Source organism: Triturus cristatus, chromosome 5_2 (genome assembly GCF_964204655.1).
Source record: "Triturus cristatus chromosome 5_2, aTriCri1.1, whole genome shotgun sequence".
In the NCBI taxonomy this organism is placed as follows: domain Eukaryota; kingdom Metazoa; phylum Chordata; class Amphibia; order Caudata; family Salamandridae; genus Triturus; species Triturus cristatus.
The window spans coordinates 853,346,509-853,374,488 of NC_140588.1; the positions used below are offsets into that span (position 1 = coordinate 853,346,509).

General features: G+C 43.9%; 1 pseudogene; it reads right to left on the reverse strand.

Annotated features, from left to right (window-relative positions):
- Positions 1–27,980, reverse strand: part of LOC146829339 (uncharacterized) — a 73,103-nt pseudogene that overhangs the window by 20,976 nt on the left and 24,147 nt on the right.

Sequence of the window (27,980 nt, forward strand, 5' to 3'; positions counted from 1 at the left end):
TATCTTTATCTCCCCATTGATTGATTGATTGATTGTCCGAACACTAGTTGTTCGATATTGGTTCTTTGGAGGTATTCTCTGCTTACAAATAACGAAGAATAGAGATATTCTGTCTAGTCTTTGCAAGCAGTGAAAAGATAGGTAGTGCTGACTTTTGTCCCCGTTGAAACCCGTCATGCCTATCTTCTCCCCACTGATTGGTAGTTGGTTCTGCCCGGACCGCTTATTAGAGGTGAACCATCCGGCTCCACTGGAAGGCACCCCTAATAAGGACATGTTCACTAAATATGGACTAGTCGCCGTAGCTTATAGCAAGCTGTGGCATAAATATACCAAGAAGGACCCCGAAAGTCAGTGGCCACTGATGGGATCCTTCGACGACCGCAAGATAGAAGCGCTAGAAGTAGCTCTGCGTAGCAATAAGACGACGCCTACTATGCTTGACAGTATTGGCATGTGGCGCAAAGAAGCGACGCAACGGAAAAAGAGGGAAGAAGTAAAAGCAGAAAAGGAATTACGAAAGGCAGCTCACCTAGCCGCTAAAAAGTTAGAAGAAGACATAAAGGAGAGAAGGGAAACTAAACTAAGACAGGAGCCCGAAACCTCAGGCCAGTACGCTGTTAGGACCCCTTCTTTGCTCTACCCTGTATTGTCCTCCAAGCAGCAAACGAATGACGAATTACTGTTAGGTCCCCCGACCATTTACATGCCCCCTCCGTATGCACCCTCCCAATCGGTAGTGCAACACCCACAACCCCCGAACACGAACGAAAGAAGTACAGGGGCCTCGGCCCTCACGGCCTCCGCGCCGGCTGAGCCTCTTGTACTGAACCTAACGTCGACTACAACGCTAGACGACCATGAGATAGGAAAGAAAGAGTCCACCAGAATGAATCGGTTAACTAAAGATGAACGAGCAGGAATTGACAAGATAGTAGGGACGCTGGTGGAGCGAAAAGAAAGTGAGGAGTATATAACGGACGTGTATAAATCGTATGCCGGCAGCCGCAGACGACACTTCGTCGTACGGCTCTGTTATCACACCCTGAATACATATGAGGATAGGTACCACGATAAAGGTCCCGAAGGCCTAGCGGCCCTATATAGGAAGGTAGACATTGGGGAAGAAAGAGAGGGCGATGTAACGAACCTCTTCACTCGTACACTCGAGGTCTACCGACACCTTAAAGAACATGGACAGACCACCAAAACAGAAACCCCCATAGCAACTAAGCCCCAGGAAGGAATGGCCGATGCCATGATGCCCATTAAAGAAGCTGCCCCCTACTGGGTCCCCCCACGGGGTCAGGGAACACACGACGACATCAACCACCAAGATGCGAAGGGAAGGGTTGTATATAACTGGGTCTACCAGCCGTGGGACCGGCAAGATATTTTGACCTTTAGAAAGACCCTACCCGACTTGAGAAAGAACCCGACTGCCTTCTACACTGAATTAGGCACAGCCTTAGGCTCAACGATAATGACGTTAGCAGATATCGACTTGTTCTTTGGGCTATGCCTGCCGGCTGATGTGTGGAAACAAATCCGGAAAGTTGACCACGCTGAGCCGTTCGGATATACCTGGGTACAACTCGATACCGTAGATAAACAGCGAGAACCAGGACAAAAACCCCCTAGAGACCATACACCTACACCCTACAACGGACGGAGAGACTTAGATGGAAATCAATGTGCATTCTGTAGAGGGTTCGGACACTGGAAATCCCAGTGCCCGGTCCTTTTGGAACTGAACAAAAATAGGGACCCCAATAGACACAACCGGAAGTTTGTTGATACCCACCATCAACGTCACCACACTTGATTAGGATCACGTGCAATCGAGCAAACGCCATTTTTTCCGAATACGCTAACCAGATCGCTGATACGTACAACGCTCCAGCAAAATAGTATGGTCAAACATTTTTAATAAATTACAAGTATAACAACATTCCGGTAAAATGAACAGGATAAAACACGTTTTAAAACAACTATTTACATGACAGTCTGCTGCAACCTCCATCCCAAAGCCTTAACGTCCACGTGACACCGTCCTCGCCTCTCCTTCCTCGAAATTGCAACATTGGCCTGTTTTGGGCGGTCCCTCTTAGTTGACTTTGGGCTATAAAAGCCATGCAAAAATCCATTGACATCAGTGGCGAGCGATTGTGCGAATAGGCCGGAGGCTATACGAAGCGCCGAAGTTCTGGCAACACCAAGGCGGAGCCCGCCACGCTGTGCGGGCCTTTCCGCTTTCTCTTCTTCTTTCTTCAATAAGGGCTGATGCCCTGGCGGGGGGAGGCGCCGCGGACGGACCTCCCCCACCTCCCCAGGTGGAGGCTTGCCAGGCACCCCAACCGCCTTTAACTCTCCGGCCAGCTAAGCTGCACCCAGCCATCTTTTTTCATCGGCCTGCTGAATTTCACCCTGGCACGCTGTGCGGGTCTTCCCAGTCACTTCTTCCTTCAATAACGGAGGGTGCCCTGGCGGGGGGAGGCGACGCGGACGGACCTCCCCCACCTCCCCAGGTGGAGGCTCGCCAGCAGATGAGGGCACCCCAAACCACACCTTTCACACGTCGGCCAGCTGAGCTGCGCCCTGCCACTTCATTCGCCGTCCGGCTGAGCCGGCACCCCTGCACGCGGCCGCCAGGCAACCACCCAAGCACCGGGTTCACCAGGACTGCCGCTAGCGCCCGACGTGAGGAGTGGGCCCCCGCAGCAAGGTAATCGGGGACCCACCCCGGTGGTGATACCATCCAAACTGCTGTCGTCACTGCTACTGGAATCACCCCGGTGGCAGCACCACCCGAACTGCTGCTGTTACTGCTGCTGGCTCCTCTCCGGTGACTGTACCGAAGAGCTGCTGCTACTGCTGCCCTTGAACTCCGGCGGTCGACCCCTCCGGTTCCAGGCCTGGCCCACCGTGAGACAATTCTGGACTCGAAAGCTTGTTTGCTAGGGCATGGGCCCCACCCTTGACAGAACGCTCCCCTCAGCCTTGCAGAATTGGTTGGAGTCATTTGACATTCGACTCCTGCGGACTTCCGGTAAGGACAAAACCACCGCCATTGCTCTTTTGCCCCCGGGCGGCAGCCGCCTTGCCTCCGCTTGGTGCAGTGAGAAAGTAAAGCGTCGGCGGAAGAACCCGCCTGCTGCCCCGCCCTAAGAACAAACCGTGGCTTTGCTACAAGGTTGCAGTGACGCCATGCTGACGCAAAGTTGACGCTAACGAAAGTTCTCGAACTACCGAAAGGAATTCTGGTTCAACTGCTAATTCATGGAAAGACTTAGACTGTGCACTGGCCCGACCCCGCCCCAAGATGGCGCTGATGTAGGAGTGGCCTATAACTCCTTGTGGCGTTCCAGCCACGTGACATTTGTGTTAAAAAGACATATATATATATATATGTATGCGATGCTTTCACACATGATGGTGGGGGAAAGGGGGGAACCGATTTTTATGTTAATCTAGTGTTGCTCATGTTGCTCGACGCCTCTCACACCGTGGCCGGTCTATGGCGGCTGTAGGCCCGTATTTCCATACTGACATTGTTTTAAATAAAGGGCTTCTTAAAAAGGAATTACGAAATCAGTGTCATGACTAATCATCTAGGTTGTTGAAGGTTTTTCTTTTGAACAAATGATTGTTACTCCTAAACGAAAGCATACAGATAATACAGACACAATTTGCCTAAAAATCTTTTTGTTTAACGGAATTTGTACCCATCCCGCCTGCCCTTTTTCCAAGAATTGTCAAATCAATAATGAACTGTAACTTAAGGTATATGTCGCATGCAAGGTATGGTATCCTGCACCATAATACACGACCAATTGAGAAATACATGCACGACCAGGGAACGCGAATTTAGGAGATGAATGAACTAGAGCATCTTTGCCTCGAACTAAAGAATAATGGGTCAGTGGTATTACCCAACCCTGCGGCTAGCCTGGTACATGGTAGGTAGAACCTTTCGTGTCTGCGCGCGCTGGGGTATTTTGAATACTGCACCTCCCCTCCCCTCTTATTTCCCCTCTATAGGTCACGACGAAGTTCCGACTGAAGAGTGGAGTGGACATGGACCGCACCAAGTTCAATATCAGGGAGAACATAGACAAACGTTGTGAGATAGTGTGTAAAATTACAGACCACCATTGAGAACATGAAAAACTGTATGATATGATTGTGCGTGTGTACTACGATTATACGATATGAATGTGTATGCCTTTCATGTTCGGATCACTTGAAGAGAGCGTCATTGTATGATTGAAGTGTGCGTCCACCGATCAAAGGGAGGAGAATAAAAGGGTCAGACAACCCATAAGATAAACTACAAAATACTAAAGGTACGCAGCGTGCATAGGAATAGAGGACAGGAAAGGAGAGGTCCCCGTGCTCGACGCAACCCTGAGTCTCCGTCTTGTTGCATGTACTGTCATACCCTATCCGGCATTTGTGTGTACATGATCACCGAATTTATGTCTTTTCCCCGCTTGTGTTTTCTTACATGGAACAGACCCATGCTACTCCATGTTGTGTGTGCACCAAGTGGCCTATTATCTTACCCATCTCTCTCTCTCTCGTTTTGTGTCGTATGTATGCCAAAATAGCCTACTTGATGCACACGTCTCTCTCTCTCTCTCTCTCTCTCTCTCTCTCTCTCTCTCTCTCTCTCTCTCTCTCTCTCTCTCTCTCTCTCTCTCTCTCTCTCTCTCCCCCTCCCTCGCAAAAGGCTCTCTCTTGCCCTCTTTTCTTCTTGAATAAATTAACGACATACACCCCTTTGGTAAGTGTATAATTGGCCTGAACACAGTGGTGTTCGAACAAATTGACAGAAACAAAAACGACCATACTTTACCACGTTACTACCTCTCCTTTTTACAAACATTAAGCCTAATCGGCTGAGAAGGAAAGGACAGGTAAGACGACTGATGTCTCCCAATCTGACCCACAACACGGGGACTATATGTCAGTGGTTTTTGTTCTTAAAGGACACCATCTCCACCACCCAGAATTACCCCTGACCAATTAGCCCGAAATAGAATGTCTAAAGCACCCTGTTCTCCCAAAGATAACTCCAGCCCTATACTAGCCGTCTCAGAGTATCCCGAACAAAACAGCTGATGGCCCCTGTTTTAAACTGATAAAGGGTCACCTACTGTATGAAAAGGATACTCGTGAACGCATGACCATAGCACCTCGCACTTATGGGTATTACCAAACCTTGCATTATAGGGCACAGAAACTGACACCTAGAAGGCCAGGCGATGGACAGGGACACCCACAGAACCCTGCACCACAGCAGTAATTAATAGATTAGTAACACGCACCTTAACATCAGAGTTAATAGACACCAATCATATAGTAACAGATAAGAGCATTTCCGCAACTACTCAGTGGTTGGGAGAGAGAATGAAGTATGTAAATGTCTTCCCTGCCAAACTCTCTAAGACTTTCGTTTCTTATAACCTATTCAAGGATAACCTGCAGCCATCGGAAGAGAGGGGTCGGACGTGACGCCCAGTCTGGCTGCGGATCATAAAGCATCTATGACATCGACCAAGGGGGAAGCGACGAAGCAACGAGGGTGTGAGACGAGACACCATTATCAGAACGATGAGCGCGAAGGGCTACATCGAGGCCCCTGCTCACTGACCAGCGTGCCTGAAGTCTCAACCCGTCGGGCCCGATTGATGGGCCCAGTGCTGAAAAGATTCTGCCCCCCCCCTTTGGTCCGCATTTTTGATCCGATCCCATGCCACCCCATTCTCTCTTCCTCTTTCATTTGGACTATGACTTTGACCTACTACCGAGGAACAAAAGGCCGGCACCCTGTCTCAAAAGTACCTGTGGTGAACTGTGTTAAGGAACAGGACTGTGATCAAAGAACAGTGAGTGGTCACACCCTGCCACGTGAAGAAATCGGATTTGAGCTGGACCTTAGTTCCACCGCCGGTGCTCAACAGTGCCAACGAAAGAAGAACAACAATGAGAGCTTACCAGTGATAGCTCTTTATAAACAAGGACACTGGAAAGAAGAACCCATGTCAAAGTTGAAAATCCTCTCCCAACCACCTTATTATATTAACTATCTTCTTATCAAGTTTTCATGATGTTGCATCAATCACTTCCGACTGTACACTGAGAAGTTAAGGAAATGTAACTTTGTATAGTAACATTCATACAACACCAGCCATGTACACAACTATACTGCAACTTTGAATGTACTTCCTCCTCGCCTGCTTCATCAAACTGTATGAGACAATGTACAAATGTGTCAGATTACTCCTGCCTACCCTAAAGACTCTGTATCTTTAAATGTGTGACGAACATTGACGATACTGTAACTGAAAGGCTAACAAAGGCGAATATTGGCCGGACAAGCTGGCGAGATATGTTAAAAGGGAGGACTGTGGAAATTTAGCTCGCAAACTGAACATTATCTGCGCCATCTTGCCCCTCCCCAGCACCACGCGCAGCGAATGCACAGCCGCCATTTTAGGCACCCCACTCTCTCCCCGCTCACTCTCGACCGCCAGCGCTTTCCCCTGGCGCTGCAAGCATCCCCCCGCGCGCCGGCCACCCCCGCTCTCTCATACAGGCCATAAACCCTCTCCTTCTGCGCGACCCTGCTACGGAACCACTTCCGACCGACAACCCATACATGGTCATGCCTCTCCTTTGATAACCCCCTTCCTCTGCGCCCCATTGTCTGAACTGGTCCCAGGCCATCACCTAGCCCTGCGGATGCAGTTTATTGCCCCTACTGTAAGGGAAACACCCCACATCAAAGGGATTACAGTAGAATCAAAGCCCCTACCCCCTGAGACCCGGCCGGTTGCACACACCCCCGGGAATTAGCGGAATTCCCTGCTGCGCGATAGCCATCTCCCACTGCGGGTAGGGTGGGAACCTCTACTGTAACCATGTGTGGGATCGGATCTGAGCCGGGGCTTCAGGGGATATTTCCCCGCACATCAAGGGAATCTCAAGAATATACTATGTGTAATAAAGCAATAAACCAGTGTATAAGAGACCAGGTCTCAGAGATGCAGTTAGAGCACCTCGTGACGATACCTTGATGTCTGATCTGATGTGTTCTGCTCCGACGGAATAAAACTTTGTTTCCTGCCTTCCAGTCTCCGGCGCCTGCCTCTTTTATTGGTAAATTATCGAGTGGTATGAGAGGCGATTACCGCCGGGCAAATACTTGAAAGATTATCGACTGAAACTGCCGCTACCATTTAACAAAACTAAAGGCAAATTGGTCAGGAAATTAAAAAGGGAGAAGGAGCAGCTAGTAAAATTAACTGAAGTAACGTGGCACGTACTCCCTCGTAATGTTGCCAGTTGTGAGTGTGCCGGCAGAGGAGGCTGGGTCTGCGCAGTTAAAGTGATCGTGATCGCGATCAAAGCGGCCGTGCAGCCGCGAAAGTGAAAGTAAGCGTGGCGCGCGCGCCCGCGCACATGCACTGTACCTCTAGGCTGGCCTGGTAGCACTTTTTGAAGCCCACATATAAAATGTCTCTTCGAGCCAGCGCATGCGCTGGGCTCAGCGAGACCTAAAAACAATCGCGTTAGCTCATTCAGATTAGACTGGCGTTCGAGTGCAGATTCACGCTGTCCGGCATACTGCAAGAAAACCGCAGGTATGAACCGGGGATTGAAAGCTTTCCAACAAGCAGATTAGCCTTTATGGGAACTGGTAGATGCGTTTATAAAGAGACACAATAGAGGGGTTGAATTTTTGTTGTATAGGCATAACGAAGGGAAGTTTTCTGTGAGAGTCACATGGCTTTATTTGGCTTTGAGGGCGTAGAGGTTGAACGCAATGTGACACGGGCTAAGGGGAAGGGATTGATAATTATTTGAGGATAGGGGTGAACCAATAGGGGAGCAAAAAGAAGGGGACACAAATAATATTTATTTTCATGAGCACTGTGTATTCATTATTTTAAAGTGCAAGGGCAAGAAAGAATGGTTTGTTATACTTTTACAGTTGCTAATGAATTACCTTTACCTGACACATATGTTTAAACATCGCAGATACCCCTGACGTAGGTCGCAGAAGACCGAAATGCATTGGGTGAATTTCAAGTGATGATTTGGAGGAATCGAGCTTCTCTACACGCCTGTGAACAGGCCCGGATGTGTAATTCTTGAGCAATTAAAATGCATGGACATTTTGGAATCTCGTACCATTGACGTGATGGACAAGCATTGTTAATGTGTTGGAAATAAAAAGGATTGGAACTGTTGAAACATTACTGATGACGTGCATCAATTGGACCACAATGGCTAATAAGGCTGTGCCACTCGTTCGTGACTCGCAAACCGCGATGTTTTCATTAAGATGTGCACCCGGGACGGAGCACATCACGAGGGCATGCACGCCGAACAGTTAAAAAGGAATACAATGTACTTTACAAATATAAGGAGGGTGTGCTTTAGGTCAACTTTCAGAGGCATGTACTGCCTGCCAGGTCTGGATATTGTTTGCTTTGTTTGACAACAACATGTATTCATCCGTGGAACCACACTGGAATAGAGTTCCTTTTAGTGACTGGGCTGTAAGCCGTGTTATTTATTATAAATTAAAGTGACCATGTCGCTCTTCAAGCAATGCAGCGTTCGTCAGCATGATCGCTAATGCTGTACAGTCTGAGCTCCTAGCGTGCCTATGGAAGTCAGGGAACACTCTAGTTTGTACAACTAGTGCATTTTAGTGAGGTGAAGTGAACACCAGCATAACAATGCATTAGTCTAGTTCCTTATGCGTGGTACTTGGCAGGGGTGTGCCTAGTATTCTGATACTGTGTGACACACCACAGCAGTGTGTACTTGTGCTAAACTTATGAATTGTAATATGGAATGATGATACCTGTTGTGGGTTTGGGATGTATTCCCACCACAGTGTGCACCTTTGAGGAAGAATGCACTTACCTTCTTGTCTTGTCTACTGCAATTTTTCTAGCAATAAGGAATGGGTCTGGATGTCATGGGTTAACTAGCCCAGTGTCCTTCTCTGGCTCTCGCATAATATCACTGAAGTGTATATGCAACCAGAGAAATGTAAAGCAAACCACCTTGAAAATTAATACAAAAATTGTCAATATACTATAAAGATGTATTGCATGCTCCTGAAGCCAAACATTTGTGAGGGATAACAGCACTAGGATGTTTGTTTTTCCATGACTTTACAATGTTCGGTCTGGTCCCTTTTATGTCAGATGTGTGTAGTACTTCATTTGGCTTATTACTAACTGACCAACAAGGTGAATGTACTGGGTCAGAGTGCTACTGCACAGGGTGGTAACAGTAAAACAGTACCAGGCAAATTCATATATGTATTTCACAAGCAGATTGTATCTGTGCATTTGCATTGTCCCTATGAAAGGGCCTTTAGATGAGTAATTAAAGACAGTGTCAATCCCAAAAAAAGCAGTTTAAAGGAGGGAGGCAATCTACCCAGTGAAATACAATGCATTGATTTCTAGGGAATATTAATTCAGCAAATAGTAAACATATCTTTATTCTTGGAATGTATATGCGTGAAATAAATAATCTTCTTAAAAATAAAAATCCTTTCATAGGAGCAGATCATCTGGTGCAGAAGTACCTCCCCATTGTGTTCCTCCTTTAATCCACTAGGTCCTTTCAAGTAAAAGGAAAGATTTATAAAACGTTTTAGGGCCAGATTTACTAAAGTATCATGCAATGCAATGGACATCTGATCCCTACTTGTGCTGGCGCACTGTGTTCTTCCAATCACCAATCCAGCCATCCTTATGCCATGGTGCAAGGATGCCTGTGTTACAGGCAGGATTTCTTTTTTGTCCAGCAGGGATACCTTCCCCCCACAAAAACAATGCTTACAAACATATTTCTCTTTCTATGGATGATGCAGAATGAAGAACCAATAGAAAGAGAAAGTAACAAGGAGAAATAAAGACATTTCTCATCGTTTTGTCAGCCTCGGGTAGGCACACTATTTTGCTGCAAACCTAGGTTTACTGCCTTTAGTAAATCTGGATTATGCATGAAAATCCTTGGGTGGGTAGGATTCACACCAAATACAAAGTAACGCAAGGCAGTAATATGCACTTTGTTGTTACTTTTTCTTTATAAAGCCATAGAAAACCATGGAAATTAGGCTTTACATGGTTTAGTAAGTCCATGGTATGTTAATAAAGTGATGCAACCCCAACACCCTCATCTAACAGGATGATGCAGGCAGTGGGCTAGATCAGGATAACCTAGCAGCCAGTGCAAAAAGCAAAGGTTGTTTGTGTAGAACTTAATACACTGACCTTCAGGTTTAAGCTTGGGTGAAAATTTAGCATCACTCCTTTTCATCAGAACTTTTGCAAGTTATTCATGTACCCACAATGGTCCTGCCCCTGAAGACTGGCCAAAAGCTGTCAGGAAGATTCTTTATCCTATCCTGCTTCAAAGAAAAGTTATGTGCAAATTGGTGAATGTTTTTCATCTAATGGACAGTGAGCACTCCTAGGTCAGCATCCTTTCTATTCCTGGTAATGAAATTTCAAACCAACCAGGGCCCTGAACCTGTTCCATTTCTTTGGTAACTTCACAATCTCTGTTATATAACTAAGATATAGTCCTGGACAACTGTAGACTTGGATTCTCTCACCTATATAGTTTTTGATCATCTTTAGTGGGCCAACCACATAGGGCTTCTGAGGTGAGGGGTTGCCAGATACAGAACAAACCTCTTCTCCCTATCGGTGTACAGTGGTTGAACAAGCATACCACCTGCATAATCCATTAATCTTAGCGGTCAAAAAGTTGATTTTTGATTGAGGTGGATGGTAGCACAAGTGATAATCCCACTATTCTTGTTAGGTCCAATAAGGTTTTATTAATATATACTGGAGGTCAGCCGCTGGTAGATATGGCAGAAATCACACAGGCTTAATTTAAGAAAGTATGGAAAGCAATTCAGAAGTCTCAAAATATTTAAAATATCAATAACACAAAAAGAATAACAATTTATAAAAATAGAGAATAATCAAATAAACAACATGACATCAAAACAACATGACTTCTATAAGGGGAACTGAGATATGAATGTTTAAAGTTTTGAATGAAATAGCACCAAAAAGCATTAAGCACCAACCATGGTTATCTGGTTGCGCTTTGCTGATCCCTGCTCATGATTTAAGTCTGACCACAATGGAGCAGGATTTGGATTTAGAACCAGGACCGACTCAGTCAAAAGTTTTACCTTCTGTCTTAGGTCCTGATTATAATTGTGGGGGTCCAACTGCTGGACTACCAATGCGGAAGTTGGGTCTGCACCACTGCTGCATTACAAGTAGACATCTGGGCCGACAGAGAGCTGATGGTGGTCTTGAGGCGGCGGCATGCTTCGGCTCATAGAGTGAGCCTGAAAGCCATACCACTTCCCTGCAGCGCCTACACTGTTGTGCGCACACTGTTTCCAGGTACCATGTCGTGCATGGCACACAGTGTGTGCACGGCACTGCGGCATAGTCTGACCAAATGTGCTCCCAGCCACAATGCCCTGGACCAGGATGTCTGAGGGCACACAAGGCTAATGTGAAGCTCTTAGTGTGGGATAAGGCAGGATTTTTGAAGTACAAGTGGGGCTGTGCAAAGCTTTGCCCCTCCATCCCTATTGTGAGCCTGTCTGGGAGGAATGCACCAAGGCCAACTGTCAACTACACCTAGTCATGTGACCCAGGAAAAAGACTGCTGGCCCAAAATGGTTAGGACCAGAAAATGCAAACTTTCGTAAAGTAGCATTTTTCAGAATTGAGAGGATTTTAAAGCACAATTCATTAGACACCAAACATGACATTTCTACCTGCTCCCAAACAAAGGTTATCACTTAATACATGTAATAAGGTAACCCAATGTTATTCTATGGAAGAGGTAGGCCTCACAGTAGTGAGAAATTAATTTGTGAGTTTATCACTACTAAGGCATTTAAGTACATGTCCGACTGTTAAAATACAAAGTACCATGCACTATGGGCTGTTTAGGGCATACCTTAGGGGTGACGTATATCCATTAAAAAGAGAGTTTTTGACTTGGCAAGGGGTTTATTTTCCCAGGTCGAATTGGAAGTTCAAAACTGCACACAGGCAGCAATGGCAGGCCTGAGACATGTTTTCAAGGGCTTCTTAAGTGGGTGCACAATAAGTGCTGCAGGCCTACTAGTAGCATTTAATTTACTGGGCTTGGGTATACGGTATACCACTTCACCATAAGGTATTTCACTTTACTAATGACTCATAAGTAAATTAAATATGCCAATCCGGTGTAAGCCAGTTGTCCTACTTTTTAGGGAGTGAGCACAAGCACTTTAGCACTGGTTAGCCGTAGTAAAGTGCACAGAGTCATAAGGCCAACAAAAATTCAATTCAGCAAAATGGGATGGGGGAAGGCAATATTTTAGGGGAAGACCACCCTAACACTGACATGTCTAATATCCAAGTTTGGACTTAGTTACTTTATTGGAGCTTAGATTCCTCCAGAGGGACATGGCTACAAGCTGTAGCTGAACAGGGCTCCACGAGACCAGAGGCTCTCACTGCGATGTCCCTCACAAATGGAAATTCTCTTGTGGAAAAGGTCAGAGCAGTAGCAACTTGAATATTTGGCCCAGTGGCAATACACCTTCATCAGATTGATTTGGCATATTTATCCAGCTCCCCCGGAAGTCTTCAATGCCAAAATGTTTTGAAGTCCCAGGCTTTTCGGGCTATTAGGAAAAGTAGACTTTGACACAGCCAAGGGTCCCAGGATCTCAGGAACAGCACTGGGGGTTCAAGACTCAATCCAGTAGAAGCCACCAGAAAGGTCCAGGACAGGTCCTGTTGGAAATGATCAGCTGACTCTTCAGGTAAATGGCTTCTTCAGCAGTTTCATACATTATTGTAGGTTAACAGGAGGTGCACTAACTGACCCTTGGAGTACTCTTCTTTGTCATGGCTACAAGTGGGAGCAGGTCCAGCCTCTCAGGTCCCCTCACTGGTCTCAACGGCAGGTGCAGTCCTTCTTTTGTCTTATGCAGGTAAAGTAGAGTTCTGAAGAGCGTACCCAGGGGTTCCATATTTATGCCTTGGCACTAGCTGGTGTGTGGGATGACTTCTAGATCTTACCTAAACAATGGGAAAATACTTCCCAGGGGTATCCCTACTGACGTTTGCATTAGTTACAGTGTGCCCTACTGCAATTAATCCCACTAGGTCCCTCTCTAACTGAAACCAATATGGCAGTACGTTACTTCCCCCGTGCAGAACTCCTTGGCCCACTCTAGATGTGTGGCAAGGGAAATTATCAACTCCTCCTCAAAACTTGCTCTGGGAGAATTTCCTTTCCCATTGGTGCTGGTATCTGGCTCACTAAAGGGACAAAAGAAGGGCTAGGCTCAGATGTTAGCCATGTCTATTTTTGACAGTTTAGGCTGCTTTTCAGTTAATTAGTTGATTGGGAACAGCCCAGATGGTTCTGCTGCCAGAGAAACATAACACCTCCCCACACCCAAGGCCTTTGTCTCAGCTCAGAGAGAAAGTTCACACCTCATCACGGGGCTATTCAGCTCCTAGGTGACAGTTGGCATGTCATCCAAATGAACGTCTCAGTGCTTTAGTCAGGGCAAAGGTGGATTTCTGACGATCCCTTTTCTAAAATATTTGTTAGAAATCCGATATTACCAGCAATTTTGGCTAGTAATAAATATTTTTTTAAATCTAAGAATGAACCATATAACAGTTTCCTAGGAGGAGATAACATTAGTATATATAATATTGAATACCAATACTATGGAACAGTCTACCTTGCTACAGTGAAATAAGCGTTTCAGGCATTCTCACTTTAAGGACATATTTAATATTCAAAGTTCAAAGTTCAAAAAGTACTTTATTCGGTTTAAAAGACAAAAACCATAAAAGCAACAACATCAAATTACAATTTACACAGGGAAAGTATAAGGAAGAACAGATCTATTATATTTCATCAAGACCCATTTTTTTCCGTAATTTAAAAACATTTTTAAAAAAGCTTAAAACTACAGTAACAGTTAGAACAGTGTCCATTCTCTGGAATTCTAAAAAAGCTGGGCGGCATTTATTTATTTGCAATTCTTTGAGGAGTGGGATAATGAATTTCCTACGTGGTAAAATATAAAATTTACAGAAAAATAAAATATGGATGTCAGATTGGGACGAGGAGTCATCACACGGGCACATAGGCAAATTTCGCATCCATGAATTCATTTCTGGGAAGGACAAGAGTCTAAAAGCAATATTTAATCTAAAGCGGGTCAAAAGAAATCGATCATAATTTGACATCGGCAGAGTTAAGTATGGCTGTACTTTGTTGCCAATTATCAACAAGAGATGCGAGGTTACTGTCTTTTTCTTCATTTCCTCTCGCCTTCTCTTTTCCTCGAGGTATTCCATACATAGCTTATTCAGCAGTTTTCTGGATATATTGCCCATTGAGAGTGGGTCATCAAAATATTGTTGGCAGCCAATTTCAACAAGGAAATGTTTAACATAATTTAGCCAATCAGATCTACCCACGTTATCCAATTTTAATACATCCTGCAATATAGCCCGGTTCATAACACACTCATTGGTTGTCCATACCCTATGCCACAAAAGGATGGGTTGTATTCTAATTAAGTCTGATATATGAGGTTGTCCAAATTCAGTATGGCATATGTAAGTCGCAACACTTTGTGGTACTGTCAGGACATCCCTCAAAAACCTATTGTCGGCTATTTTAATTGAGTCTATATTGGAATACCCCCAAAGACCCGAGCCATATAAAGCTACCGATGTACATGTGGCTTTATATATTGTTAAAATTTCTTTTATCGGTTTCTTGCTCAGCTTTTTAATAAAGTTCTTTAAGGCCATTATGGTTTTTAGGAACAAAAGGGTTCTGGCCTTTACAGCACTAGTCCACACCCCAGATTCATGGAACAAAATACCAAGATAAGGGAAAGTAGAGGTATACTCCAATGGGACATTATTTATAAACATTCTTTTTATCTGCTTTCCAGGTCTAGTGCCACAATTCATAGAGAAGGTTTTGCTACAATTAATTTTAAAGTCTAAACTTGACATAAACTTCTCAAAAGATATTATCATGTTTTGTAGGGCCAAGGGGGTGCGGGCCATTAAGACTGCATCGTCCGCATACAAAGAGTGCAGGGATAGACCTCTTCCCAACCCTAGGCATATCCCTGCACTCCTGCAGCAGGCGATGCTCAAGTCCATTTATGTACACCAAAAATAAAAAAGGGGCCAACACGCACCCTTGGCGCACACCACGACCCACCCCAAATTTTCTGGTACATTGGCCCCCCCTACTGTAACGGACCGATGCTGTGGCTCCTAAGTATAATTCTCTCAGAAAGCAAATAATGGAATCTTCCACACCCAGCTCTCTCAGGATAGCCCATAGTTTAACATGTGACACACAGTCGAACGCCGACGTGAGATCAACAAACGTGAGATACAGGCGTTCACCCTTTATCCTCGTGTACTTTGATTGCAAAATCATTAAATTTAAACATTGTTCGACAGTACCAATGCCCTTTTGAAATCCATACTGTAGGTCGCTCATTATCTCATACTCCTCAGCCCAACTTTGTAGTCTTGCCAGGATGATTCTCCCAAGGATTTTTACAGATGAGTCTAGAAGGGAGATTGGTCTAGAACATACACAGCTTTGTCTATCTCCCTTCTTATATATAGGTACAATGACCGAGACAAACCAAGACGGGTTTAAGCCCCTTGCCAGTGCTGCATTAAAAGGTTGTACCAGCATGGGTCCCCAGATCTCTATGTTTGCTTTGTACAAGTCTGCTGGGATCCCATCAGGCCCTGCGGCCTTGCCACCTTTCATTGCTTTCAGACCCATCGTAACTTCCTTCAGGGTTATTACCAATTTTTCAGCCCCTGCACCTATATTGCCCCTTATAACAGAATCTATAATACGGCATTCATCTTGAGACTTATAAAGATTTGAGAAATGCTTCACCCAGTCCTCCTCCGCAATTGCAATCTCTATGCGCGCTTTACACTTGTCGTAGAGGAACGGGGTGTTTACGGCCCTCCAGAATGCAGATGCATCCCTAAGCTGTGATGCTTCACATAGAACTTCTAGGGCCTCCTTTTTTATAGCATTTTTTCTTTTTTTTAAAACCTCATTATATTTTTTCCTACTGCCTCTTATTTCTATAAGATCTCGGGGTATCCTATGAATAGCATGTTTCAAGTCAGTCAATGCCCTTGTACAGGCATTGTCAAACCAACTTTTGTTACCCTTTGCCCTGTTCTTTACCTCCACCCATAGACTCTTCTTAATTGTGGAGGCTATTATATTAAAATGCTCAATTATCTGCTCATTGTTAGATTTTTCTTCCAGGCAGATATCAAAACTATTTGAGCAAACATTCAACAATTTACCTAAAAACATTTCCGGGACAACCTTACCCCATTTTAAAGTGTACCCGGTCTGTCTCCCAAGGGCCACATCAGGAACTGTGCACATTGAGGCCACATGCTCATGCCAATCAAAAAATGGGTTTTCAACCTCCATTATTTGAGGCAGATGGTCACTTAATGGCAGCTACAAGACTTTTATCTTGGTAATCTTATGGCTGCAACTATTTGAGGCAGTGATTAAGTCAATGGTAGACAGTGCTCCTCTACCAATAAATGTAGGCACAAGGGTAGTAGGTTGTTGTGCTATTTCATTTGCATAACCCAAGTCAAACATGAACAATATATCATTTAATAGGTCCCCAATTAGAGAATGGTCAAAATGGGTTAGGTTTATCTCCTGCTCTATCATTAAGCAACAAATACCCTGTTTACCCTTTGTGCAAAGTTGGCAATTAAAATCCCCCCCCCCATAAAATCATTAATTCCCTGTCAGTTTTATCTGTTTCATGTTGTATGTCCTCCCTCAGCATTTTTAAGATGCTAGGAATTTCTTTCCTCGGGATATTGTTATAAAAATTTATAACAACCACATTAACTCCCTTCTTGTTGCTTAAGGTTATTAATTGATAAAAACTAGATTTTGGCGTGAACCAAGCCTGCTCAAAATTGAGCTGGTTTGAGACAAACGTGATTAAGCCTCCCTTTGCTCTCCCGTATTGTCCCCCCACAGCCGGAGTAAAAAAACTTCTATAACCACTTATATACACTGGTTCAATAGACCAGGTTTCTTGGAGGGCCAAGATGTCATGACATCTATAACCGTTTCCCAAGATGGATTTTTAATTCTCTCCCGTAATCCTGCCACATTCCAAAACAGGAGTGTACAGGTTTTCCTTGTTTCATTTGCTCCAAAATCATATAAGGATGCTTTACCCGACAGCTTTTCAGATCGCGGGCAACTAACTCCTCCATTATTTCCCCCCTCATTTAAGTCAAGGTTGCTCAAGATCTTGCAACTGTCCTTCCCAAAATCAGCATGAGTCACTCTTTGGGCGGATTGTACTTGTATGCTATCCTCATTACCATCCCAGAGCCTCTGTTCTTTTACGTTTCCAGTAATTTTATCAGTGTGCCCACCTATACCTGATATTTTACTGTAACAAGTATCCTTCTTGTGTCAATCCACATATTCAAGGCCTGAAAGAACATCAAACCGATTGTGGGTTAGTACGTTATAAGCGGGTAGAGCCATGCCTCTTATATCCCGCAAATAATTATTTCCATAATTAGGGCCTGAGGTGGAAGGGTACAACTGCCTAGGGTGGGAATTAAATGAACTTTGTGGTTGCAAGAACGGAGTCCAACTATATCCATGTTGGTTAAAAGCAAGCCTATTCACGGTCTGCCTTCTTGCCTCCTGATTTATAGGATGTTGAGCTTGTGAGTATGGATAGAAATAACTAAGATAATGTGTAGAGATGGAGTCACTACTACTTGAATCATACCAGTCCCCAATATGCCTAACAGCTCTATGGTCTTTAAAATTTACAATAATTACATCCCCTATCTTATCTTTAGGTCGTGACCCCACCCAGTTAGAACGCCTAACATTTAGGATTTCTCCATTTATGTAGGCAGGCAAGGGTCTGTTATTACGAAGCCAGAGAACGACTTTATTCCTTAGGGATTGATAATCTTCCCTATTCCCAAAAGGGAGCTCGGGGACACCCGCCATGACAATCGCATAAGGTGCAGCTTCTGGCGGTAAATCTACTGTTTTGTGTGATTGCCAATTTTTATTATTAAAAATCCCATCCTCACTATCCTTATTGACCGTATTTTGCGATGGTACTGTCTTTTCTTCTAAGATCAAGTTACCCTCCATTTGATCACCTACTTTACTTTGGAGTTGCACCTTAGAAGCAGGCTTCTTCTTCAGCAAAGGGGGTGTCTGTACTTTAATTGGGGGAGGAAGAGTTTGCTTTTGTCCGACCTGGTTATATTTTGAAGAGGAGGAAGGACATGTTGGGGCTTGAGTTATTGCTGTCGTAATTTTTACGGGTATTTTACTGGGGTTTATATTAATTAACCCTTTCGCCAGGTCAGATAGTAGGAGTGTATTGGCTTCTACCTTTTTCTCGATCAGATCCAAGTGCGTATTAATCAACATCGTCTTTTCTAAAAGGGGCTGCAATAATAATTTCACCAAGTTTTTGATTTTTTCCAATAGGCCACCCTCACTAATAGGACAGTGGGTTGCCTTTAAGGGCACCGTGGGAGGAGTCAGTGGATCAGCCACATCCCTCAAAATTGAGGTTGAACTCTTCTTTAATTTTCCAGTACGCCGCTTTTTTAATGGACCACCCCCTCTTATTTTGCTTTTAACCCTAGGTGATAACATATCATTTGAGTTTGAGGGAGATACAGAGGAGAATCTAGGGAGATATAATGACCCTTCATCATCATTGCTACTGTAGAAACTCGGCAAAGGCTCACAAGTGTTAACAGGCGTGCTTAACAGAGAATCATCAGTGCAGATACTAACCGGCACTTCTCCCTTATCCTCTGTATCTCCAATATTTAATAACCCAGTATGTTCTACTAAGATGTTAGTTGGATTTATCGTTGGCGAAGGCACAGTTCCTATTTGCCCCAGAGCAGAACTTTTTCCCGTTAGTGACTCCAGGAAAAAGCCCCTTTTATGATTGGATGTTGCTACTCTTTTTTGGTTATACTTCCCCCTACATCTCCGTTGTACTTTTTTATATTTTCTGACCAATCTTACGGGCGATAAGGCATGCTCTATTTCAGCCCTAGAGTTGTCTGGCTGATCCTCATGTCTCTCATCATACACCTGGGCTATAGCCGTTACAACTTTCCTTACGCCAGTAATGGGAATACTGGGCACAGGTGTATCCACCACTAGAAGAGGCACCTCTTCATGAATTGATATGGGGATCTCCTGTCCCAGGGATGCCCTTCTATCGTTATTGATCTGATTTACCTTCCTAATCAGGTAATTATCCATTGTGCCCATCCTAGACGAAATATTATCACTTTTTCCTTTGGTCATCAGGGTAGCTTATTTCTACCAGCTATCTACGATAATGTCTACAGAATAGCTACAGAGGTACAGTCCTATAACAGTCAGCACTATTTACCCACGTAAGTATTAAAATATGAATTCACAGATCGTAACCTATGAGCATTCCCTGCGCAGCCAAGATCTCTGGCCCAGCCCAGGCTCCTCAGGCCTCTGAGGGCCACAGAGGGCCCGCCCTTTGCCCAGGCTTAGCCCGGTGCCGTCTGCGCGCGGGCCCGCGACACGGGGAATGGATCCGATTTTATAGCGCCTCCAAGCGTGGGTGGTGGTGACGCTGCTTCCTGTGTTGGACCGCGGGGGAGCCTGGGAGTAGTAGTTGTCTCCCTCCCTCCTCACAGCGGCCGCGAGAGTCACAAGCGCGGCGGCGGGAGGGTGAAGCCAGCGGGAGCAGCAGCAATGGTGCCAAACAAGGAAAGCCAAAAGAGGTAGGCACAAAGTTCCATCAGGGGCACACAGGCAAAGGGACACCCGCTCCACCGGGAATGGGTCCGATCTTATAGCGCCTCCAAGCGTGGGAGGTGGTGACGCTGCTTCCGGTGTTGGACCGCGGGGGAGCCTGGGAGTAGTAGTTGTCTCCCTCCCTCCTCACAGCGGCCGCGAGAGTCACAAGCGCGGCGGCGGGAGGGTGAAGCCAGCGGGAGCAGCAGCAATGGCGCCAAACAAGGAAAGCCAAAAGAGGTAGGCACAAAGTTCCATCAGGGGCACACAGGCAAAGGGACACCCGCTCCACCGGGAATGGGTCCGATCTTATAGCGCCTCAAAGCGCGGGAGGTGGTGACGCTGCTTCCGGTGTTGGACGGCGGGGGAGCCTGGGAGTAGTAGTTGTCTCCCTCCCTCCTCACAGCGGCCGCGAGAGACACAAGCGCGGCGGCGGGAGGGTGAAGCCAGCGGGAGCAGCAGCAATGGCGCCAAACAAGGAAAGCCAAAAGAGGTAGGCACAAAGTTCCATCAGGGGCACACAGGCAAAGGGACTTTTACATGTTTAACTTTTATAACCAATGCACCGTGCTTTACAGGAAGTAAGGCTTACTTTGAGGTAATCTATTACTATTTTAAAGGAGGGTTTAGGCCTCTCAAAAGGGGTATTCTGACATGTCAAATTAGCAGTTTTAAAACTACACAGACATGCTACAGTGTTAGGCCTGCAGTCATGCTTTGCACGGTAACTGTAGTGATTGGCAAAATGGGTGCTGCAGCCCAATATTGACATTTACTTTACAGGTCCTGGGTACACAGTGTACCATGTACTGGACACTTATTGATACAATAAATGTGCCCATTAGGAGTATAGCCAATTTTTACATGTTATACGGGTCAGAACACATGCACTGGGGCCATTGTTAGCAAAGTCCCAGTGCACAGAGTAGTGCACAGCAGAATCAGCCCCCAAATAAAGAAGGGAGATCATGCAACAAAAGGCATTTTCCTACATAAGTCCCATCAATTTTACCTTCAGTCCATCAATTTTACCTTGTCTGTGCTGTTAGAAAAAGGCAGAAGCTCTATAAACAGCCTTGTCCATGCCCCACTGGTAAGAGTACAAATTGAGCTTCCAGGCCAGGTTCATTCTGACTAGGAGGAAAATCAATTCCAAAATGGTTATTGGCCTTGTTGAACCCCATGCGTGTGCTGCAGATTGATTTCTATGTAACAGCAAGATTGGGAACCCTGTCTAACGAGAGGACTCCTACTTAAGAAGACTCACAGAAAACATGTAATTTTATGGAACATAAACATTATTCTCAGCCACTGTTAAATACTCACATTAACCTTGGCCACTGGGTGGCATTCCAGGCATGTTTTGAGACTCACACAAGCAAATGATGGAATGCCTAATTAAATATCAGCCACTGATAAGAATTAAATTAACGCCAATCACTGGTAGTTTCTCCGGGCTACATAAAAGACCATTGCTTTGAGCAATCAATGCTATTACTTACAGGAACTAGCATATGAAAGTCACAAATAAGACCAACCTCACAAGAGACAGTGCACATAGCTACCAGGCCAAGATTGACTTATAAATGGCTGGTCACTGTGTTTAATGGAATAGATTAGCTAAATTGATAGGCTAGAATGCAGCCAAGAAAAGTTTCCAGTGGCTGAGCCTAATTCAATAATCCTGTCCATCACTTTGTGCCTCCTACCTGCCATACTATTTACTTGTCTAGTCAGCCATGTGTGGTGGGCAGGCAACCTCTTTTCCACTTGACATGCCAATAATATACGTTATGGTTTACAGACGGCTTTTAATCGATAACCAAGTGCATGGACCAGGAACAGTAGTATTAGATCAAGTGCCCTTCAATGATTCTCTTGAAATCTTCCACATGGTCAGAGAGCAGGGTGCCAACTGACATTTGAGCTTGATCAGTGGAGAGCATGGACATCCAGAAATAGACCCTTTCCTTCCATTATTTCAACAAGTGGTAGGACTTGGCAAGGCCTGATCACTCACAGTTGAAATAAAAACTGGAGTCTACAGCCCCATTTGTTTATCGTGAACTTTCCAAGGAGGAGGGGGGGCTCCTGAAGGTGGGGGGACACTGCAGGGAGTTGTGAATTTAGAATGCATCCAGTAATGATGATGAGACCCTTAAATATCATCATTAAGCAAGCTCTGCATTCTGAACATACACTCCCAGAATACCTATACGTGCACAATTTCTGTAAACCACTGGCACATTGATTGGTTCCACAAAAGCCATGCATTTTATCTTAAAATCTGCAAAAGGTCATCAAGTGGCTGATTTACTGGCTGATTTATACTAGTCCATGGTCAATTGTGTAGACCGGACTTCTCCGTTTTTTGCATGTGCTTCCAGCTCATGCACTGGTGCTCACCTTAACCACCAAAGTCCACTAAATGACGTGGTTAGTAGTGCATAAGAAAAAAACATAAATAAAATACACTACAAAATACATGGTTATGCTATATTTTCTCCATTTACCATCAGAGAAGAACTAGTGACTCAGAGAAATACATATAAAGCACACAAGTCTGCATGCAACTAAAGCATCAACTATACTGAGCAGTACATGAACGTTCACCCAGTTGTGGGATACCATTGTGGAAAACAATCAAACGTGATGAAGAAAATGCCGCCATTGATTGAAGTACACACTTCAGAGGGATTGATGACATTTACACCATATTGAGCGTGAGACATATTCTTTTGAGAAATATGTTTATGTTCTTTAGCATTGATGTCAGAGATGTTTTAGGACAACAGGTTCAGGACAAAGACATTGCAGAGGTATGATTCACGCTCACCATATTGACTGTCAGATTCTCAATGTTTAGTCATTATTTTTTGACAGCTGAAACGTTTTCAAGCATGTAAAAGTGTGTCTTCCACCTAAACACTGCATTTTCTCACACGCATTATTTTTATATGGCCTTTGGTTTCTTGAAGTGGTCATCTTTTACGTGATTTGGTTTCTTATGCTAGCAATTTGTTTTTCTATCACAGAAAATTCTGAAATTATTTGGAGCACATTTACTAAGCTTTTGAGGGGGTGCTATAAATGCTGGGGGCAGAGCTTACAAATTGCGCTGCCTTGCACAAGCACACGTGGCAGCCTTTAGGCTTAACAGTGGGTTCAAAAACTTTCAGTGGATGTCTTCTGATTATATGATGAGGGTGTATTGATTTGTTTTATAAGTGAAAAGCCACCACTCTGCAGACTGGCAGGTTGCATGATTGCAAGTTCCCTGATCACCATGTGCAGAATGGACATTGCAGCTCACATTTTGCATTGTTTCTCACAATGCCAGATCACAAACCCTTTTGCCACCGGAGCATCACTTTTTGGTGCTCCGTTGACGTTGCACCATTTTCAATATTTACAAGGTGGTGCTAAGCCACTTAGCATGACTTAAGGTCACCTTGTAAATATGCACCTTACAGCCTCAGGCACCTGCGGCAAAGGGGCGTGCAAGAGGTGTTGTTGTGGGCATTCCACTTCAACACACATTGCTCTTTGACGTTTTTCCAGATTTACAAAAAGGTGTAAATCTGTGACAGCACAAAAACTAATGCCATGCAAGAGCAGTTATTAGAATGGAGCACAAGGAACAATACTTTTATTTCTCCTAGTTTTTGCTTTTTCTATTAATGATTCTTTATGTGCAGGAAAACGTCAGGAAGAGGGTGTGGTCTCACGGCTAGACTGCTGACTTTGGAGCAGGGAAACCAATTTGGAGCATTGGGGTCGACTCCACAGCCTGTGATTCTGGGCAAATCACTTAATCTCCCCATGCCTATCAAAAAAATGAATGTGTCCTTTTGTAACTTAACTGGTGCTCATGTAAAGTGCTCCAATACCTTCGGGTTGAATTTGCGCTATATAAATCTGCAAAAAAAAAAAAAAGAGTCATTCACCACAATGCCTGTGTTTGCGCTAGGCAGATAATTTTAGCGCCAGAGCTAGGAAAAACACGGGGGTGTGCCATATAGTAGTAAATGTGGCGTATCCCTGCATTTTGAAAATGCCGGAGCGCGGCGCTGCCAGATTTGGCACAGCCCAGCTCTCCTACATTTTCTAGTAAATATGATCTTAATTGGGGGGACTAACTTAGTTAGGTAGTATGCAAGTGACATCCTGGTGATTGACATCGCGTATTACATAACAGGAAGTTTCATCCCAGCCCATAACCTCACAGGCAGTGACATCACAAGAAATGACAGCATATCTTAAAACTTCCCATGTATGCTTAGCATGTGTATCATGAGCACATTTGAGTAAATTGCTAGGTTTAACAAATGCAAGCTGATTAGTACTTAAGTCTGCAACTTGAGTTCTCTGACTGAAGTAATTCCCAGCTCAAATATGGAAGACATTTGGTGAATAACTAACTACAATAGACAATCCAAGCTACTAAGTTCCACAAACTAGGCATACTAAACTTAGCATCAAGAACAAAGCCTATTTAAACATGTCTCAGGTCTGCCATTGCTCCTACAATACATACATTGGGGTTCAGGATGTGGCAATGAAAAGAAGAGGTGAAGTCATGAGTGCAGAGTCATAAAAAGCTGTCTGAAAGAGAACTTATATGTATATTTTTTTTTTAACTCAGCCACAAGGAAATTGGCACAAAGGAGAAATGCAACAGTAATCTGTTCTGGCTTAATTATTGCAAAAGCCGCTTTTATAAAACATCTCACGGGTTTAAGGCGCATGCAACAGATATCTGTGTGTGCCCAGTAATAATAACAATATTGATAAGATAACTCTTGTTGTTAATGCACACGATGGAGAGATCTGTGTTTTGTCTAGTCATGAATCATAAAGTAGTATAGAGGGTTAATTTGTATTAAGCAAAGCAAATCCTGTGTATATGCAGATAACAGGTTTTCATTTTATGTAGATGGGCAAGTGCTTCAACAATGTGATCCTTTTGTTACTTGAAGTCGATAAATTGCAGTCCTAACATAGCACAGTTGTATCTTGTCATAAAAGTCCTACAAATGAGTAGTACTTTAGCAACAATTTGCCCAGGTTTTGTAAATGAGATGTCTATTGTTAAATAGTGACTAATTAGAAGGTTAAAGATGGTGAATAAACGTTAGGCACTTTAGCAGTTTTTCCACAGGCCTTGTTAAGTATTTGCACATCTCACCTGAGTGATGGCCTAGTTTTTGTATAAAGTGAACTGCTGTGAACATGTATCTTGACTTAAAAGTCTTATAATTTTTTGTAACGACCTACAGTCACCAGCAGCCAAACGGTAACTAAAATATGGTGAACATTTTAATAAGTCCAGAACAGGTCTTATGATTTGCACATCTCCAATTTCGAGTGAAAACTGACATTTTTGAAAAAAGTGAGCTCTTGTTATTTTAGTATGCAGCTGTACATCCTTAAGATATCTATTGTTTTAACTATTTTTTAATTTTTACTGCAGGGGTACAGCTGAGGTAATTTTTTACTAGATGTTAGTTGTAACAGAAATTTACAGTACTGAAGATTACTTTATCATGTTGATCCAAAATGATTGTAATGCTTTTAATTAATCAAACAATAAACTTATGCCATGCAACAGTTATGTATGAACCGGGATCAAGGACCTGCATGCAAACTGCAAGAAAAGGCGTTAGCCAGGGCCTTGGATTTATTTGATCCTGCACCATTTTCAACATAATTATCGATTTGCTGCACCTGCTGCCTAATCCATTATCTTATGCACAATCTGCAGATTTTAACAAAAGAACTGTTTCAAGTTGAAACGGTTTAAAAGTTACTAAAAACATTGTGCCATGGTTCCTTGCGCATTGGAAGCCTCTTTACAAAGGTCAACTGGTCCTCTTTTAGTTGATTATTGCTATATCTGGGTATTACGCTGGTGCTAAGCAGGTGAAATCTGTTCCCAGACAATGTTATCAGTGTAAAAATAATGCTATTATGAAGTAATGCTGTCACAAAATGTGCCACATTATGATGCACAAATAGCATTTTTTTGCTGCATAATTTAGTCAACCCAGTTGCATAATTTAATTCTCCATTGCTGCATAATCCTGATTGGGCTGGTTTGGACACCAGCACTCTCCATATCTGCCTGCACCCTCAGAAGATTTTCTTGCAGAGCACTTCGAGGTTACACTCAAAGCTACTATAGGACAATGATTAGTTGTGTCTGCACATTGCACTTTGAGGAATGGCCGAAGAGCACGTCTGAGGCAATGTTATGATATTCCTCTTTTCGCGCATTACTCATTGCATTTTTCTTTTTTGCACATTAAAAATGAATGTTGCAATACTCCTTTCACTCTTGTTATGCACTGCAACCTGAGGACACTCCATATTTGTTTTTCGCTCACAGCACTTTTCTTTTTAGAACATCACAAATGAATGTCATAATACTCCTGGCATATGTTTCGATTGCATTAGTGCTCTCCATGCTTCCTTGGGGTCCATAAAATGTACTTTGCAGAGCATTTTGTGACAGACTCTAAAGGCTCTAAAGTTATCTCTTTTATTGGCACTGCCTGCCACATGGTGCACAGAAATGCTGTGCATAGACTTTTACCATTGCGGACGTGCTGCAGCCAGCAACACCGTCCGCAATGGTAAAAGGACAGGATGCACCCGCCAGAATGGCGAGCGCATCCTAATTGGGCAGGTGGGACCGCCGCATGTCTGGTGGTCGGTCTCATCCCCGTAATCCTCAATCTGTTGCTATTATAAGGCTGATAAACAGGGGCTCTTTAGGTAGTAATAAAGCCTTATTAGTACAGTCAATCCAAAGCACTGTGCTACATTTGAAATCCTGACTTTATGTTCCTCACCAGCCATGTACTCTTTTTCTGTAAGTTTGATTTTATTAAAGAAGAAACAAATCCAAAAAGAAAGAAGCAGCAATATAATGATATAACGAAACCTATTTTATATCAATTAATAGATACAGTAGAAATATATAATGATAGAAATCTCACATTGTATACAAAGAAAATGCATCATATAAAGAAAAGGGGATGAAGAAAAAAGAAGGGGGAGAGATAAGGCAAAATGCAAATATTATAGAATCATTAAAGATAACAGGCAACTATATAAAATAAGTATCATTGTAAGCATAAAAGTGAATAAGATAAAAAAAAACAAGGAAAACAGAATAATAAACATTCAGTAGTAAGTAACTAATTAATTATCTGAAAATGAGGAGGCAAAGGGAGAAATTAGGGTGGTTTCCGTACATTGATCTATTCTTAGAAGTAACATTTAAAGAGGCAGATAGGGATAAATAAGTTGTCATAGGGAGCCATAGGACATCTCTTTTAATTGCTAGAGATATGGGGGGGACGTAATTAGTATCCAGTCCATGGTGAAAACAGACTGCATTCCACCAAGATCTAAAATTGATTTTATCAGCTTGTTTCCAAATAGAGGTTATTAAATGAAATGTGATAGCTAATAATAAATCTAAAAGTTTAAAACTGAGTGATGACTGAGGCCATTGGGAGAAGAGAGTACCAAGGATAATGTGCGTGTAAGAAAAGGGGATCTGCACTCTAAGGGGCCTATTAGGATGGCGGTCGGGAAACCACAACGACCACCATGGAAGCGGAAAACAACCGCCCGCCGGCACCGTGGAAAAACCGGCAGCCAAATTAGGATCCTACACCAAAAAACACTGACCGCGGCGGAACAGGGCAAAGAAAAAATGCCCGTAGCGGGCGGTGATTGCCAAAATCCGTCCGTGGCGGTCACATACGCGGCAGAAAAACAAAAACCCGCCGCAAGCATAGCAGAGACACCGCACGGGAAATTAGGATATCCCCGAAGGTCCCGCGGTACGTACCGCTGTTTCCGACTGCCGCGGTTGCACACTGGGATAAATGGGAGAGCCAGCGGAAGAGCTGCAACACAGCTACCGCTGCAGACGATCCGTCAAAAATATGGCGAAGTAAAAAACCCACAATAAG